The 18,465-nt window shown below is 39.6% G+C and overlaps 1 pseudogene; it reads left to right on the top strand.

Moving 5' to 3' along the window:
• The first annotated feature begins 15,585 nt into the window (after positions 1-15,585).
• On the top strand, positions 15,586-18,000 carry LOC101671727 (annotated as a pseudogene).
• Positions 18,001-18,465: the final 465 nt, after the last annotated feature.

Genomic DNA, 18,465 nt, shown 5'->3' with positions numbered 1-18,465 from the left:
TGTGGGTATACAAATAGCTGATCAAGTCTCTGCTTTCAATTCTTTTGAGTATATAGACAGAAGTGAAATCGCTGCATCATGTGGTAATTCCATGCAGTATAGTGATAGGAGAATCACTATACTGCTTTCCATAGCAGTCATACCATTCCTATCAACAGTGCACAAGGGTTTCAATTTCTCTTCATTCTCTCCAACACTTGTTATTTTCTGATTTTTTTGGTGACAGACATCCTAATGGGTGTAAATTTGTTTCCTATTATACTTACTTGATTAGCATTTTCTTAATGATTAGTGTTGTTTGAACATCTTTTCATGTGCTTATTGGCCTTTTATACATCTTTGGAGAAATGTCTATTCAAGTTTTTTGCCCATTTTCTAATAAATGTTTGGTTTTTTATTGTTGAGTTTCAGGAGTTCTCTGTATATTCTGGATGTTAATCCTTATTGTATATTTATTTTGCAAATACTTTCTCCTATTCTGTGGGTTGCTTTTTCATTCTGTTTATAGTGTCTTTTGATTTGCAAAATGTCTTAATTTTCATGAAATGTAATCTGTCTGTTTTTTCTTTTGTTGCCTCTGACTTTGGTATCATAACCAAGAAATCAGTGCCAAATCCAGTGTTGTGAAGTTTTTACCCTATATTTTCTCCTAAGAGTTTTACAGTTTCAGGTCTTACATTTAAGTCTTTCCTCCATTTTTCAAAAGGGTTTATCTATTTATCTGAGAGAGAGAGTGCAAGACGTGGGAGGGGCAGAGTGAGAGGGAGAGATAGAATCCCAGGCAGACTCCATGCTGAGCGCAGAGCCTGGATCTCTCAATCCTGAGATCATAACCTGAGCTGAAACCAGGAGTCAGACATTTAAAAGACTGACCCACCCAGATACCTCTGTCTTTCCTCCATTTTGACTTAATTTTTGTATATGATGTTAGGTAAGAGCCCCCTTTCATTCTTTTGTGTATGCATATCCAGTATTCTCAGCACCACTTTTGAAAAGACCGTTCTTCCACCATTGAACAGTCTTGGCACCTTTGTCAAAAATCATTTGCCCATATGTACTAGGGCTTATTTCTTGACTCTCTATTCTATTCCATTAGTCTAGATGTCATTTTTATACCATCACCACACTGTTTTGATTACTGTAGCTTTGTAGTAAGTTTTTTTTAAAAAAGATTTTATTTATTTATTTGACACAGAGAGAGAGATCACAAGTAGGCAGAGCAGCAGGCAGAGAGAGAGGGAGAAGCAGGCTTCCCCCTGAGCAGAGAGCCTGACATGGGGCTCAATCCCAGGACCCTGAGATCATGACCTGAGCTGAAGACAGAGGCTTAACCCACTGAGCCCCCCAGGTGCCCCTGTAGTAAGTTTTGAAACTAGGAAGTGTAAGTCATCCAGCATTATTCTTTTTCAGGATTGCTTTTGCTATTTAGAATCCATTGAGATTCCATATGGATTTAAGATAGGTTTTTCTATTTCCTTTTTTTCTTAACTTTTTTTTTTTTTTTTTTAAGATTTAAGAGAGAGAGAATGAATAGGGGAGGGACAGAGGGAGATGGAGAAGCAGAGTCCTTGCTCAATGGAGAGCTCTACAGGGGGCTGGATCCCAGGACCCCAGGATCATGACCTGAGCTGAAATGACCCGCTTAACTGACTGAGCCACTCAGGTGCCCCAGGTTTTTCTAATTCTACAAAAAAAAAAAAAATGTTATTGAAATTTTGGTAGGGATTGCACTAAATCTGTAAATCACTTTGGGTAGTATTGATGACTTAACAATATTAAGTCTTCCAATCCATCAACACAGGTATCTTTGGCTTATTTATGTTTTCTTAAAATTCTTTCAGCAATGATTTGCAATTTTCATTATACAAATCTTTCACCTCCTTGGTTAAGTGAATTCCTAAGTATTTTTTATGTCATTGTAGATGGAATTGCTTTCTTAATCTCCATTTCAGATTGTTGTTACCATATAGAAATGCAACAGATTTTTATGTGTTGACTCTGTATCCTGCTACTTTGCTGAATTTGTTTATTATTTCTCATAGTTTTTTGGGGGAATCTTTAGGGGTTTCCACATAGAAAATCATATCATCTTTATACAGAGATAAATTTATTTCTTCCCTTTTAATTTGGATGCCTGCTATTTCTTTTTCTTGGATAAAACCTCCGGTACTATTTTGAGTGGAAGTGTTGGATGGGGCATCCTTATCTTGTTCCTAATCTTAGAAGAAAACTTTCAGTCCTTCACTATTGAGTATATTTGCTGTGAGTTTTTCATATTTGGCCTTCATTATGTTGAGATAATTTTCTCCTATGCCTAGTTTTATTGTGAAACGGTGCTGATGGATGTTTTTTCTACATCAGTAGCATATTACATTGATCATTTTTCATTTTTTTGAAGGATCCTTACATTCCGGGAATATATCCCTCTTGATAATGTCATGTACTCCTATTAATATGCTGCTGAATGAGAAGGTACTTACATTTAAAATTTTTATTTAACAAACACAAGTCATATTTTATGTAATCACTCTTCTAGATATTTTACAAATATTAAGTATTTTAGTCTGCATAACAACAATATTTTACAAATATTAAGTATTTTAATCTGCATAACAAGAAGTAGTTCTTATTTTTATCACCATTTTATAGATGAGGAAAGTGAGTCACATGGAAGTCAAGCAAGTTTCAAAAAGTCACTTGGCCAAAAAAGGACAGGCTGAGATTTAGACACAGGTAGGCTTCGTTTCAGAATCCAAGTTCTTTACTATTGCTTTGTGCTGTCTCCTAGCAAGCCTTTCCATCAAATGCTATTTTGACCTAGATTTTCCTCCTGAATCAGAGGTTTTAGGTTTATAATAGTTATTTCCACTTAAGTGTCCATTTGCAGGCTGCCATTCTGTTAAATAATAGATAAACCCATAATCGCTTTCCTACACATCCTGGAGTGAGAGCCAGGCTGTTATTTCTATCATATATGACACATTCCCCCCTTTTTCTCTAGTTGACTACAGATCTTTATCCTATTCTGGAGAAAATTTGATCAGATAATTTTCAATTATAAATTCATAAATTACATGTAGTACCAAGACATTTATTATCAGTGTCTGAGTTGTCAGATAGATTCTGAGACCATATGTGTGAAAGCAATTTGTAAGCTGGGAAGTACTATGTGTCAGTTAATAATAAGGTATTATTATATTGCTCCAGCTTTTTCATTAAGTTCAGCTTTCGTTTTAGGATAAAAAATTTCAATTTCCTAATATCTTATAAAAATGAAAACTTTCTCAAGTTTTGAGGAAGCTTATTTTCACATGCCTGGAGATTTAAAGACACCATAGAGATCATCTTATCAAATCTCTCCTTTTATAATAAGGAAAGTGGGATCTAGGAAAGATAAGTGATTTTCTCTAGGTCTTATTGCTAAATAGGGACAGGTGCAGGATTAGAAAATCCTGCACTCCTTACCCCAAACCTAGGTTTCTTTCCATTTTAGTACCAGCTCAACAAACAGACTGGGCATTTACTGTATTCCAGACATGTAATGTTTAGCTTATTTTTAATGTAAAAATGTAAAAAAAGTAAAAACATATTTTTATTCATAATTTTCACAAAAAATAAACATGCCTCTAATGCATAACTTTGTCATGTCCAATTTGACAGTCTAATACATGAGAAAATGGAAAGGAATCTCATTTGTTCAATAACATAGTAGAATTATAAATTTCTATAATTTTTCTAGGTAACAACTTATTCATTTTAAGTGCAAAATAAGCTTCATATTGCCATTTTAAGTATTATTTAAATTTTTCTCATATATTTCAATAATTATTTTGTTATATTTTCTTTTTTCTCTTTTTTCCATTTTTTAAAAAAATTTGAGTGTAGTTGACATTCAATGTTATATTATTTCCAGCTGTACAGCATAGTGATTCAACAAGTTTATACATTATGATGTTTACCACAAGTGTAGCTACCCTCTGTCCTAATATGTCACTATATACTATTAGTATATTCCTTACATTATGATTTTTATTCCTGTGACTTATTCATTCCATAAGGGGAAGCCTATATCGCTCTCTCCCTTTTTCCATTTTCTCTACTTCCTTTTTCTCCCCCACTCTGGGAACCATCAGCTTGTTCTCTGTATTTATAATATCTAGCTATTTCAGTAAGTATAGTTGAACTATCTACCATTGAAATGGCATACAGTGGCAATAAATGCCACCTGCATAAACTATGGTTTGTTTTACCCTGCAGAAATCTATTACATAGGTCTATACTGCCTCCAATCTGAAAGTTAAAACCATAGGTATTTATCATTTTTATTAAAACCTTATTAGGAAAAACTCCCCATATACAGAAAAATGAAAACAACAATAACAACAACAATTCAACACCATATACCTTCCATTAACATCTACCTAGAATAGACTTAACATTTGCCAACATTTTGTCATACTTTCTTTGCTTGGGCATAGCTTACTTTTTTCTGAACCATTTAAAATTAGGTTGCAGGGGCACCTGGGTGGCTCAGTGGGTTAAGTGTCTGCCTTTGACTCTGGTCATGATCTCAGGGTCCTGGGATCCATCTCCCAGTCTGTCTCCCTGCTCAGCAGAGAGCCTGCTTCCCCTTCTCCCTCTGCTGTTCCCCCTGCTTATGCCCTCTCTCTCAGTCCATCAAATAAATAAATAAATAAAATCTTTAAAAATGAATAAATAAATGGAAATAGGTTGCAAGAATCATGATACTTTACTCCTAAATTGTTCAGCAAGCATGTTCTAAGAGTAAGGATGTTCTCTTTGTTGTTGTTTAAGTTGATTTGTTTATCTGTTTTTACATAATCTCTACACCCAATATGGGGCTTGAACTCATAACCCCGAGATTAAGAGTCTCATGCTCCAGCAACTGAGCAGGCCAGGTGCCCCTTTGATTGCTTGTCTTACCACACTTCTTTGCAACAAAAATAAGCACGTAAATTTTCATTACCAAAAGCATTTCTTTCCTCTGATTATAAGGCTCTAAATTTTGAAAAAAATTCTTTTGTATTTATTTATCATTCCAGTGATCATAAGTATAAAACTTATGAAGACAATGAAAATATATTGCATATTTTTATAAGTAATTATTAAACATATAAATCCAATTTTATTGGAAATGCATTTCTTAATAAGTTGAACGGGCCATTTTAATTTTTTATATGGATGAATATAACATTACTATAATGAGAGAGGATTTGGCATCAGTTTTTTGTTTATTTGTTTGTTTAAGATTTTTATTTTACTTACTTATTTGAGAGAGAGAGCACAAGTAGGGGGAGCAGCAGGCAGAGGGAGAAGGAGAAGCAGCCTCCCCCCTGAGCAGAGAGCCCAATGTGGGACTCCATCCCAGGACCCTGGGGTCATGACCTGAGCCAAAGACAGATGCTTAACTGAGTGAGCCATGTAGGAGCCCCTCAGCATCAGTTTTATTCCTAGTTTTCTGTTTTAATACATGTAAGCACTGAGAAACCAGTTTACATAAATAAGTAGCTGGGAATGGAAGGAGTTTTTTCAGAGTAATGCCACTCAATTCTTTGAACTTGAATTACAGGCAAAAAAAAATCATATAATAATATATCATCAAAAATAATTTTTAGAGGTGCTTGGGTGGCTTAGTCAGTTAAGATTCCAACTCTTGATTTCACCTCAGGTCATAATCTCAGGGTCGCTATGTTCATGCCCATGCTGGGCATGGAACCTAGATGGGATTCTCTCTCTTTTTTCACTCCTCTCCAGCCCCACCCCCACTAAAAGAGAAAAATATTCTAAAAAAGAATAATTTTTACATGGGGTGCCTGGCTGATGCCAGGTTAAGTATCTGAGTTTTGATTTCAGCTCAGATTACAATCTCAGGGTTATGAGATCCAACCCCTGTCCAGCTTCATGCTGGGTGCAGGGTCTTCTTGAGATTCCCTCTCTCCCTCTGCTTCTGCCCCTCATCTCCCCTCACACACACACACACTCTCCCTCAAAATAAATAAATAAAATCTTTACTACTACTACTACTACTAATTTTTGCTGGCTTTTCCACTGACAACTCAATTAAGTTCTCCTTTAAATTTCTGGAAAGAAAAAAAAATTGAAACAACCTGGGGTGCCTGGGTGGCTCAGTGGATTGAAGCCTCTGCCTTTGGCTCGGGTCATGATCCCGGGGTGCTGGGATCAAGCCCTGCGTCGGGCTCTCTGCTCTGCGGGGAGTCTGCTTCCCCCTCTCTCTCTGCCTGTCTCTCTGCCTACTTGTGATCTCTTTCTGTCAAATAAATAAATAAAATCTTAAAAAAAAAATTGAAACAACCTGACTTTTGAAGGATTTGCTTCCCCGTCATTCACTTTCTTCATATCAACAACCATATTCAAGTTTTCACTTTCTATGGCCTGTAAGTTTTTTGTTTGTTTTTAAGATTTATTTATTTATTTTAGAGCAAGAACTTGAAGAGAAAGGACAGAAGGGGAGGGAGAAACAGTCTTAAGCATACTCTGGGCTGAGCGGGGAGCCTGAAGAAGGGTTTTATCTCACAACCTTGAGATTACAACCCTGAGATCACAACCTGACCTGAAATCAGGAGTCAGATGCTTAACCTACTATGCCACTCAGGCGCCCCTATGGTATGGAAGTTTTTAATACCTTGGGAAGTACATCTAGAAGAATTTGAGATGTGAGGAAGATTTATTGTTATGGAATAAGAAAAAAAATTGTAAAAGAAGAATCTACACTTCCATCACAAGCTCATATTCAAGCCAATTTTTTCTTTTATTTTTTCTTAACATATAATGTATTATTAGCCCCAAGGGTACAGGTCTGTGAATCATCAGACTTACACACTTCAAGGCACTCACCATAGCACATTCCTTCCCCAATGTTCATAACCACCACCACTCTCTCCCTACCCTCTCTTCCCCCAGGAACCCTCAGTTTGTTTCATGAGATTAAGAGTCTCTTACGGTTTGTCTCCCTCCCGATCCCATCTCGTTTCATCTTTTTCCTTGCCTACCCCCAAACCCTCCACCCTGCCTCTCAACTTCTTCATATCAGGGAGATCATATGATAATTGTCTTTTTCCGATTGGCTTATTTCGCTCAGCATAATACCCTCTAGTTCCATCCACATCATTGCAAATGGCAAGGTTTCATTTCTTTTGATGGCTGCATAGTATTCCATTGTATATATATACCACATCTTCTTTATCCATTCATCTGTTGATGGACATCTAGGTTCTTTCCATAGTTTGGCTTTTGTGGACATTGCTGCTATAAACATTTGCCTGCACGTGCCCCTTCAGATCACTACATTTGTATCTTTAGGGTAAATGCCCAGTAGCACAATTGCTGGATTGTAGGGTAGCTCTATTTTCAAGTTTTTGAGGAACCTCCATGCTGTCTTCCAGAGTGGCTGCACCAGCTTGCATTCCCACCAACTGTGCAGGAGGGTACCCCTTTCTCCGCATCCTCGCCAGCATCTGTCATTTTCTGACTTGTTAATTTTAGCCATTCTGACTGGTATGAGGTGTTATCTCATTGTGGTTTTGATTTGTATTTCCTTGATCAGGCAGATCAGTCTTTAAAAAGAGTCTGTATATTAGTTGAGGATGTAGAAATTGACTCCTTAAAATTTATCCTCCTGTGAACCTTGGGAAAGTCTTAGGTATCTCGCAGGCTAAGCATCATATCTTTGGGAACACTGAGAGGTAGGCTACATGTCTATTTGAGCAGCTCTGCTCCATCCTGTAACAACAGGTAACATGAGTGATAAATAAATCTTTATAACAGCAAAATCTAGATCACAGATAGAAGCGACAAATCTAAAGTGAGGTGCTATCACAAGAACCTAAAATATTTGAGAGACAGATGACAGGTAGCAAGAAAACAATTTTCAGAGGATGGAAAGATAGCAATCCATGGTATGAGGTGATAAAGCATTTCATAAAACTGTTTCCTACAGTTCATTTGACAGAGCATATAATAAATTTGTAGCTTAAGGAGCAGATTGGGAAAAAAAGGAATTTTTTAAAAGATTTTATTTATTTATTTGACAGAGAGAGATCACCAGTAGGCAGAAAGGCAGGCAGAGGGGGCAGGGGAAGCAGACTCCTCACTGAGCAGAGAGCCTGATGCAGGGCTCAATTCCAGGACCCTGAGATCATGACCTGAGCCGAAGGCAAAGGCTTAACCCGCTGAACCACTGAGGAACCCCCCCAACAGGAATGTTTTATGTTCATTCTTGTTGGCTTGCATTTGACAAGATATTACAAAAAAGAAATGAGGTGAAAAAAGAATTGACTGGTTTGCAAGCAAGAATGAAGAGAATAAAGAATCACCAATTTGAGGACTCATGGGGTTGAAATAGACAACTACATCTCAACCTCAAATAGTTAAAGATAAAACTGAGTTATGCTTGCAGTGACAAAGAATAACTAGAACTCAGCCTGAAGGCAATGCATCAAATTAAGAGAATGGCTGTTTCATCAACTTCTTAAAACTCTGAATGGTTTAATAGGTCCCAGATCAAAAGCCCAACCAACCAAGGTTATACAGATACAATGGCTCAGAGAAAAGAGGCTAAGAGGGGAAGTGACTCTCACATCAAGTCTGATAAAGTTATGTAGTCACTATGAGAGACAAAGGGAGAGGAATGGAGGGAGGGAGGGAGAGGGAGAAAGAGAGAGAGAGAAAGAGAGAATATGAATATGGATAGGGATTAGAAAAACAAAGAATTTTACCAAATGAGAGTTATACCTTGGAAGAAAGTATGGAGGTGATTATTAACTTGTGAAGCTGATGAAAATGACTAGTTTTGGTTTCTTTCCCTTTTCATTAAGTTCCAAGAGAGTTGCAGTTTCAAAATAATTACTACACTGGACTAAATAAAAGAGATCATAACCATTCACCCTTAGGGCTCCAATATCTCTGGGAAGAAAGGAGGAGGGCATATCCCTCCAACACCCACTCCAGATGTGGCCAAGGATAATGATGGAAAAAGTCATCCACAGAAAGAATCAGGAGCAACAGAGAGCAGTGAACTATGGGGTCACTGCCAGGAGGCAGAGTCAGGGCTTCAAGAAGAAATATTCCTCATTCCCCAGAGTGATATAAGATCCTCAAAAGAGCTGCCAAACAGAATTTCAGAACTGACACAGATCGGTGCCTGCCTCAGCTACACGTGTCCTTCTTGAAAGGAATCTTTATAGTGGTTATCTTTTCCATGGGACAGATAACTTGACTTTTCAGGCATAGGTTTTTATGTCAAAAGGAACCACATCTGTACCTATTGTAGAGGGGACTGCACATCACTCAGAGATTCTGGGTTTTGATCTGGATGCCCTGAGTAGATAGAGCTTCAAGGATGTCTGCCTTGGGAAGAGGGGGAGTGTATTTTGCATGCACGAGGGAGTATTAAATGAATATTTGTTGATCACAAGAAAATATTGCTACTCCCCAACATTTCTGATTTTTTTCTTTTAGGCACATGGTAGGACTACACTTCCTTGCCCCTTTGAAGCTACAAGTGGCCACGTGATTTCTTTTGGCCAATAAAACTGAATAGAAGTTAAGAGCATCAGTTCCAAGAGGAAGACTTGAAGAGATGTTACATCATTTGCCCTCCTCCCTCCCCTTGCCATGGTTCCCAGTGATGTTTCAGAGAGTGAAGCCTCTGTGATTTTGCATCTTTTAGTGAGAACAACATGGAGCAGAGCCCCTGCCAATCTAAGATGACACTGAGCATGAGTAAGAAATATACTCTTGCCATTTTAAGTCGCTGAAATTTTGAGGATGTTGCTGAAGCAAAATCTTGCCTAACACAGAAACAAACACAAAAAGATAAACAGAAAACAGCTTGCCTTAACTAAAAAAAAAAAAAAAGAAGGAAAAGCATATTATCTTAAAATAATAAAATCTAAAAATAGTCTTTAAAATAAATTTCTTTTCAAAATTTGACTGCAAACACCATCAGTGTCTAGCATAAAATAAGGAAACCTTCTGTTCATTTTAGCCCTTAGAATTTGCAATGAATGTTTAAAAGAAACTTCATAATCATAATACAGCCTGGCTAAAATTGTACTGTACTACAAAACACATTAAAAGTAATTATGATCCGGGGGCACCTGGGTGGCTCAGTTGGTTAAGTGTCTGCCTTTGCCTCAGGTCATGATCCTAGGATCCTGGAATCGAGTCCTGCTCTGGGCTCCTTGTTTAGTGGGGAGGCTGCTTCTCCCTCTCCCTCTGCCTGCTGCTCCCCCTGCTTGTGCTCTCTCTCTCTCTCTCAAATACGTAAATAGTCTTTTTAAAAAAACCGGGACACCTGGGTGGCTCAGTCAGTTAAGTGGCTAACTTTGGCTCAGGTCATGGTCCCAGTGTACTGGGATCCAGTCCCACATTGGGCTCCCTGCATGGCGGGGAGCCTGCTTCTTCCTCTGCCTCTGTCTGCTATTCTGCCGGCCTGTGTGCTCTCTGACAAATAAATAAAAATAAAATCTTAAAAAAAAATCTGTGATCCCCAGTTTGCAAAGAGCCAGGGTGGAGCGGGATTGTTGCCAACAGATGAATGACTCTTTAAAATGGTAGCTGAGGTGATAATAACATTGAGGTTTCCACATCCTCTATGTGTTCACTACAGAATCTAACAGTGCTTGACATGTAAGAGGCACATGGTAAGTATTTGAAGTATTGGCTACAGCTAAACCCAGTTGCTCACTTAAAAATCTAGTCTCAATTGGTTAAATGCCCAACTCTTGATTTTGGATCAGATCATGACCTCTGGATTATGAGATTGAGCCCCATGTCAGGCTCTATGCTCAGCATGGAGTCTGCTTGAGATTCATTCTCTCCCTCTCCCCCTAACCCTCTCCTGTTCTCTCTCTAAAAAAAAAATAAATATTTTTAAAGAAAAAATAAATATTTTAAAAAATAAATATTTTTAAAAATTTAATTGAGAAAAGCAGGGGGCATCTGGGTGGCTCTGTTGGTTAAGTGGCCAACTCTTGAGTTCAGCTCAGGTTAGGATCTTGGGGTTGTGGGGTTGGGCTCGGCATTCAGAGCCCTCTCCTTCTGCCCCTCCCCTTGTTTGCACTCTTTCTCTTTTCTTGCTAAAATAAATAATAAATATTAAAATAGGCACACTTGGTGGCTCCATCAGTTAAGTGTCTGCCTTCAGCTCAGATCATAGTCCCTGGGTCCTGCAGTTGAGTCCCACATCGAGCTCCTTGCTTAACGGAGAGCCTGCTTCTCCCTCTGCCTTCCACTCCCCCTGCTTGCTCTCTCTCTCTCTGACAAATAAATAAAACCTTTATAAATACATAAATAAACAAATAACTCTTCAAAAAGAAAGAAAATTTACTTCCCAAAATCAGTCTGTGGAGCTGGGCTATCCCTGATGAGTGTTGCCAGTGAGGGTAGTGTAGAGGTACTGGGGGAAGTAATTCTGGTATCATGGTAAAAGGCAAGCGAGGTTGTTAATCCCCAGATCTTTGTTCCAAGAATAACAAATAAAAAATCCTGGTCCCCTCTATTCATATTGCTAATGATTCCTCTGCCATTTAGTTTCATGAGTCAATAGATTCTTCTTTTTGTCTAAGGTAGTCATGTCAGAGTTTTGTCACCTACAAAAAAATGCCATCTACTATAATCCCTTCTCAAGGGATTGACATAACAGATATGAACAAATAATTAAAAACAGTACCAAGTGGTATTGTGGAGCATGTAAAAAGTCTAACAAAGTCGTTGGGCATAGTGGGTAGACAGATGTAGGCAAGCAAACTTTGAGGCTCAGTGACTTGTTGACCCAGGGAAGCATGTTTGAATATTCTTTCATCAGATCTATGAACATTAGTGAAAGAAGTCCAGAAGGACAAGAAGAGTCTAAATCCAAGAGTGTCGAGGAAGGCGAGGAGAGCTAAAGGCTTCCGCTTTGGGGCTGGTATTGGGTTTCCTTTTTTGTGTCAGCAAGCAGTTTTGTGTTTGCAGCTGAGAAAACGGAGCGACTCACAGATGCTAGATAACCCAGTTACGGAAGGTGGGGGACTCCTGACACACCAGCCATAGTGAGGCCACAGCAGCCCTAGGCTGCTGGACCACCTGTAAAATGTGTTTGGCCTGATTCACTGACTAATTGGTTCAATCCCAAAAGAGCAATTAAAAGGTAGCTCCCAGATCCCAGCCAGCTTGTACTATTGTGGAAACATTTTAGGGGTGCCTGGGTGGCTCAGTTGGTTAAGTGTCTGCCCTTGGGTTGTGATCCCAAGGTCCTGGGATCGATGTGGGCATCGGGCTCCCTGCTCAGAGGGGAGTCTGCTTCTCCCTCTGCCTGCCACTCTCCCTGCTTGTGCTCTCATTCTCTCGCTCTGGGAAAAAAAGTATTTTTTAGAGCATACCTATGACTAGAAAGAATAGCTTAAGGTAAACAATTTAAAACTAAAAACATTATTGGGGCGCCTGGGTGGCTCAGTCAGTTAAGCAGCTACCTTCAGCTTAGGTCATGATCCTGGAGCCCTAGGACTGAGCCCGGCTTTAGGCTTCCTCCTCAGAGGAGAATCTGTTTCTCTGCACCCCCCATTCCCTGCTTGTGCTCCCTTTCTCATTCTCAAATAAATAAAATCTTTAAAACTAAAAACATTATTTTTGACAGATGTTCTCTAAATGAAATGATTTATATCCAGTTCCTGCAGGCAGCCCAACAGACATATTTTCATCACTTAAATGTACATTAAAAATACTTTTATTGCAAAATATTCTCATATACGGTAGAGAGTAGAAAGTAGAGAGGTTAGCATAATTAACTTCCACATACCCATGACTGATTCAATGATCACATTTTGCCATATTTGTTTTATCTCTCTTTTATGTTTTTAAATTAGTTTTATTTTTAAAAGACTTTATTTTTAAAGAATCTCTACACCCAGCATGGGGCTCGAACTCACAATCCAGAGATCAAGAGTCGCATGCTCCCTGATTGAGCCAGTCAGGTGCTCCTCATCTGTCCCTTTTATTTTCTTCTTATTAAAGTATTTTAAGGGGGCACCTGGGTGGCACAGTCAGGTAAGTATCTGACTTCAGCTCAGGTTATGATCTCTTGGCATCCTGGCATGGAGTCCCGCTGAGCAAGGAGTAGCCTAGACCCTCTCCTTCTGGCCCTCCCCACTCGTGCATGCTCTCTGAAATAAATAAATGAAATCTTAAAAAAGAAGATTTAAAGTAGTTTAAGGCAAATTCAGACATCACTTCACCCTCACATATTTCAGTACTCATTTTTAATGAAATGGCATGTTTTTACACTACCACCATGCTATTATCACACTGTAGCAAGTGGTGTTGGTGCTTTTTCCCACACCATGTTGGCCCTTACCATTTCAGTGGATGTTCTTGGCTTGCGGGCTTTCTCTGGCCACTGAAGAGTCCACTCTGCCTCGCTCCCAAGGGCGCAGCTGAACCAATGCCTGATGGGAGCTGGTATAAAAGTAACCCGGGTCTCTTGACCTGGAGGTGGGGATTGGCTCCGAGGTAGTCCACACTACTTCCCCAAGTACATCAGTGAGATCAAGTTCCACCTGCCCACAGTGGTTAAGTTGCTTAAGAGTGCAGCTTTTATTGGCTTCTAGTCCTTCCTCATCTCACTTCCTCTTCCTCTTCCCAGTGTTTTCTGGGATCTTTCCTCAAATATACTACTTGTATTTGAATCTTTATCTCTAGGTCTGAGAGAACCCAAACTATGAAACTCACCTAACCAGACTTACAATAATTCTTTAGTATCATCTAATAACCAGATCTTATTTGAGATTTTCCTAATTATATCAAAATTACCTTTTTATAATTGGTTTCTTAAAATCAGATTTTTAAACTAATTGCATTTGGTTGTTTCTTAAGCCTCTTTAATCTAGAGCAGTCTCTTATTCCTAACCTCTTTTTGATGACATTGACTTGATTGCAGGGACCAGATCAGTTGTCCTATTCAATTTACCATGTTTTGGATTTGTTTATTTGCTTCCTTGTTGTTCCTTTATCTCCTCTATTTCTTATAATGAAAGTTAGCTTTTAGAAACTTGCAGATTCAGGGGGACCTGAGTGGCTCATTCAGTTGAGTGTCTGACTCTTGGTTTCGCCTGTCATGACCTCAGGGTCCACGCTGAGTGGGGAGTCTGCTTGAGATCCTCTCTCTACCTCTCTGCCCCTTCCCCCATGCTCTCTTTCTCTCAAATGAATAAATAAATCTTAAAAAAGAAAGAAAGAAAGAAACTTGCAGGTTTAACTTTTTTAGGGAGCAAGAATACTTCACAGGTAGTGTTAGCGTGATATCAATCCTTTTAGGAGATTGGGTGCCTGGGTGGCTCAGTGGCTTAAGCCACTGCCTTTGGCTCAGATCATGATCTCAGGGTCCTGGGATCGAGCCCCACATCGAGCTCTCTGCTCAGCGGGGAGCCTGCTTCCCTCTCTCTCTCTCTGCCTGCCTCTCTGTCTACTTGTGATCTCTCTCTGTAAAATAAATAAATAAAATCTTAAAAAAAATCCTTTTAGGAGACACAAACAGCCTGGTTGTCCCGCTTGAAGTAACACTAAAATTGATAAGTTGGTTCAATTCGTTTATCTCAGAGGATTTAACAGGAAGCTGTGCTGCTTAAAAACCCTGTTCCATGTGACATTACTAACACTGTTCTATGACTTCAGAGGACAGCTGCTAAGTTCACAGTGAACTTTTTGTAGGGTAAAATAATTTTAAACAGGCTTTAAACTATTAACTGCTTCATGTCTTGGAACATACTGCAAGCTATTTTCTAAGGAAAATTCTAGTCTCACTTACAGCTTGAATCATAACTCAATACATCGTTAAAATGGAAACTAGACCCACCCCGCGTGAAGTCTCATTAACACACTGACTCAACAAGTACTGAATATTGCGATGTGCCAGACAATGGAATAGGAAAGAAGGATACATAAGTATCCTTATACATAATCAGTCTTTGTGCTCAAAGAACTTACAGTCTTGTAGGGATCTTACTAGCAATACACAGTGGTAAGCACATAGTAGTACTACTTAATCTGGAGGGAGGATGTCATTAGGGAACTCTTCTTGGGGGAAGCGATATCTAAATTGAAACCTACATGGCTATTTCTTAAAGAATAAACACCAGGAAAAGCAAAAAGCTTTCCATTACTTGAAACTAATATATTTTTTTCTTAAGGAAAACATGAATTGTATAATTGTTAACTCTTTTTGCTTTGAACCCTAATAATTTCAATTTTGCAACTTAACTCTAATTATGTAGGACCTGATAGATTGCGTATCTCTCCTGGTTTTGCTTTTCTTTCTGTCCTTTTCCTGATTTTTAAAGATTATTTTTCTGTTCCAAATTATACATGTTTCTGAAGCTAACTCAGATAGCAGTCTCTTTTGCTTATATTTGAAAACAGGAACAAAAAAAGAGTCCCATATTGAGCTGGATCAGGGATGGCTCTAACTTCATCAAAAATGGTCTTAAGGAGCTTTTCCACTTTACACATGGAGGGGTCCATATGGCATTGGTCTGTATTCCCATCACAGCTTAAAGGGAAACTTTCACAATGTCCAGAGCCCTTGATGTCCTGCAAATGAAGGAGTAGAATGTCCTCAAATTCCCTGCAGCAGGGACTCACTTGGGTGGCACCAACCTTGACTTCCAAATGGAACGGTACAGCTACAAAAGGGAAAGTGATGGCATCTACATCATACGTCTGAAGAGAACCTGGGAGAAGCTTCTGCCGGCAGCTTGTGGCCATTGAAGACCCAGCAGATGTCAGTGTCCTGTCCTCCAGGAATACTGGCCAGCGAGCTGTGCTGAATTTTGCTGCTGCTACAGGAACCGCTCCCATTGCTGGAGCCTTCACTCCTGGAAGCTTCACTAACCGGATCCAGGCAGTCTTTGGAGAGCCGAGACTGCTGGTGGCTACTGATCCCAGGGCTGACCACCAGCCTCATACAGAGGCCTTATGTTAACCTGCCTATCATCACTCTGTGTAACACAGACTCTCCACTTCACTACGTGGACATCGCCATCTCTTGCTACACAAGGGAGCTCACTCAGTGAGTCTAATGTGTATGCTGGCCTGGGAAGTTCGGTGCATGTGTAGCACCATTTCTCATGAGCACCCCTGGGAGGTCATGTCTGATCTCTACTTCTAAAAGATCCTGAAGAGATTGAAAAAGAAGGGCAGGTTGCTGCTGAGAACTCTGTGACCAAGGAGGGATTTCAGGGTGGATGGACTGTTCTAGCCCCTGAGCTCACTGCTACTCAACCCGAGGTTGCAGACTGGTTTGAAGGTACCCTTGGTGCCTAGTCAGCAGTTCCCTGCTGAAGACAGGAGCGCCCACCCTGCCTCGGAAGACTGGTCTGCAGCTCCCACTGCTCAGGCCACGGAATGGGTAGGAACGACCACTGAGTGGTCTTCCTCTCCCACAAAGGCAAACAAAATGGAAAGAAGGTTGATGGAAAATAAAGTTTCTAAAAAAAAAAAAAAAAGGTCTTAAGAGGGTCTAACTTTCATCTCTGCTACCACCCATTAGTCCCTGAGGGAGAGTGATGTAGGGGAAGGTGAAGTGGTGTCAGAGATATGCTTAAATCCCAGATCTGACAACATTGGTATCAATCTTAGTTTGAAATCCTATGGAAATAATTTCCAGGGACTCCAGGATCTTTTCCTGAATTATAACCAATACCTTTTTTTCATATGTTTAGCTTGAACATAAAAATAATCATTATATTAATTAAGATATATTTGGCTGCACACCAACAGAGATTTGACTCACAGTTTGTATTATTTCCCAAGGCTGCCGTAATAAAGTGCCACAAACTAGATGTCTTAAAACAAGAGAAATTAATTTTCTCACAGTTCTGGAGGTCAAAAACCCAAAATCAAAGTGTCAGCATGGTCATTCTTCCTCCAGAAAGCTACCTCCAGAAGCTTTTGAAGAGAACCCTTCCTTACCTCTTCCAGCTTCCAGTGGCTCCAGGCATTCCTCGGATTGTCACTGCATAATTCCAATCTCTGCCTCCAGGTTCACATTGCCTTCTCCAGTGCTTCTATTTTTCTCCTCTGTGCATCTCTCCTCTGTGTGTGCGTGTTTTTTTTTTTTTAAAAGCTTTATTTATTTACTGGGGTCCCTGGGTGGCTCAGTTGGTCAAGTGTCTGATTTTGGCTCAGGTCATAATTTGGGAGTACTGTGATAGAGCCTCACATCATTGGGATCCATGCTCAGCGGGGAGTCTGCTTATTCCTTTGCATTTTCCTGTGCCCCTCCCCCAACTCATGCATGTGCACACATGCTCTCTTTCTCTCAAATAAATAAAATCTTTTAAAAAAATTATTTACTTTAGAAAAAGAGTGAACATGTGAGCAGGGGGGGGGGCAGAGGGAGAGGGAGAGAAGCAGACACCCCTAAGCATGGAGCTTGATCCCACAAACCTGAGATCATGACCTGAGATCATGACCTAAGCGGAAACCAAAAGTCAGACGCTTAACCCACTGAGTCACCCAGACACCCCACTTTGGTGTGTCCTTTATGAGGACACTTGTCACTGGATTAAGGGCTCACCTGGATAATCCAGGTTAATCTTATCCTAAGCTCCTTAATTTGATTCTATCTGCAAAGATCTTTCTCCAGATAAGGTCACATTCATAGGTTCTGGGGGTTAGGATATAGGCATATCTTTTTGGGGTCACTATTGAACCACACAGTAGATTAAACAATGAAGATATTTCAACTCTCTTTCATAAGAGGAAGTCTGTATGTGACAGGTAATTTAGAATTGGTAAGTCTCAATGATCTCATCAAAGACGCAGACTCTCTGTCTTTCCCCCTCCATAATTCTCAGCATGTTATTTTTTGTTCTCAGACCTTTGGCTTTATGATTACAGGGGACAGCTGCCCCAATTCCTGGCTTCACATCCCTTACAGATGTAAGTAAATATAGCTGGAAGCAAGAAAAGACGAGAAAGTAGGAAGACCTCTCCCCGAAGCCTCTGCAGCTTCCCTCTATGCCCCCTCACGCTCAACTGAAATGTATTATTGTCAAAGGGGAATGGGGATGCCATGACTGCCTTAGACCTATCAAGATACATGCCTTGGGGTACACTGCCGCATTGAAACTTGAGTTTTGATAATGAAAAAGGGGAGGCATTTGTTGCATAAGCAACTAACATTTGCTACAATTTCTAAATGTTTCCTGAATATTACTAATAAAAAAAGTCACCAATCCTCTTATCTACCAATTTACGTAAATTCTTTCAACCTTATAACATCTACTATATGTTGGGTACTGTGATAGAAGCAGGAGTCTCGAGATCATCAAGGAGCCCTTGGTTGAGCTGAACAAGAGATATGAACACCAATCATTCCAGGACAGCATGACAAATTCTATGTTCGCGATATGTGCATGATACAGTGGGGGAACAGAATAGGTTGTA

This window comes from Mustela putorius, unplaced genomic scaffold (genome assembly GCF_011764305.1).
Source record: "Mustela putorius furo isolate JIRA1106 unplaced genomic scaffold, ASM1176430v1.1 tig00003853_pilon_pilon_pilon, whole genome shotgun sequence".
In the NCBI taxonomy this organism is placed as follows: domain Eukaryota; kingdom Metazoa; phylum Chordata; class Mammalia; order Carnivora; family Mustelidae; genus Mustela; species Mustela putorius.
Note: the sequence above shows the minus strand (reverse complement) of the source record. Positions and strands in the feature narration are given on the sequence as shown.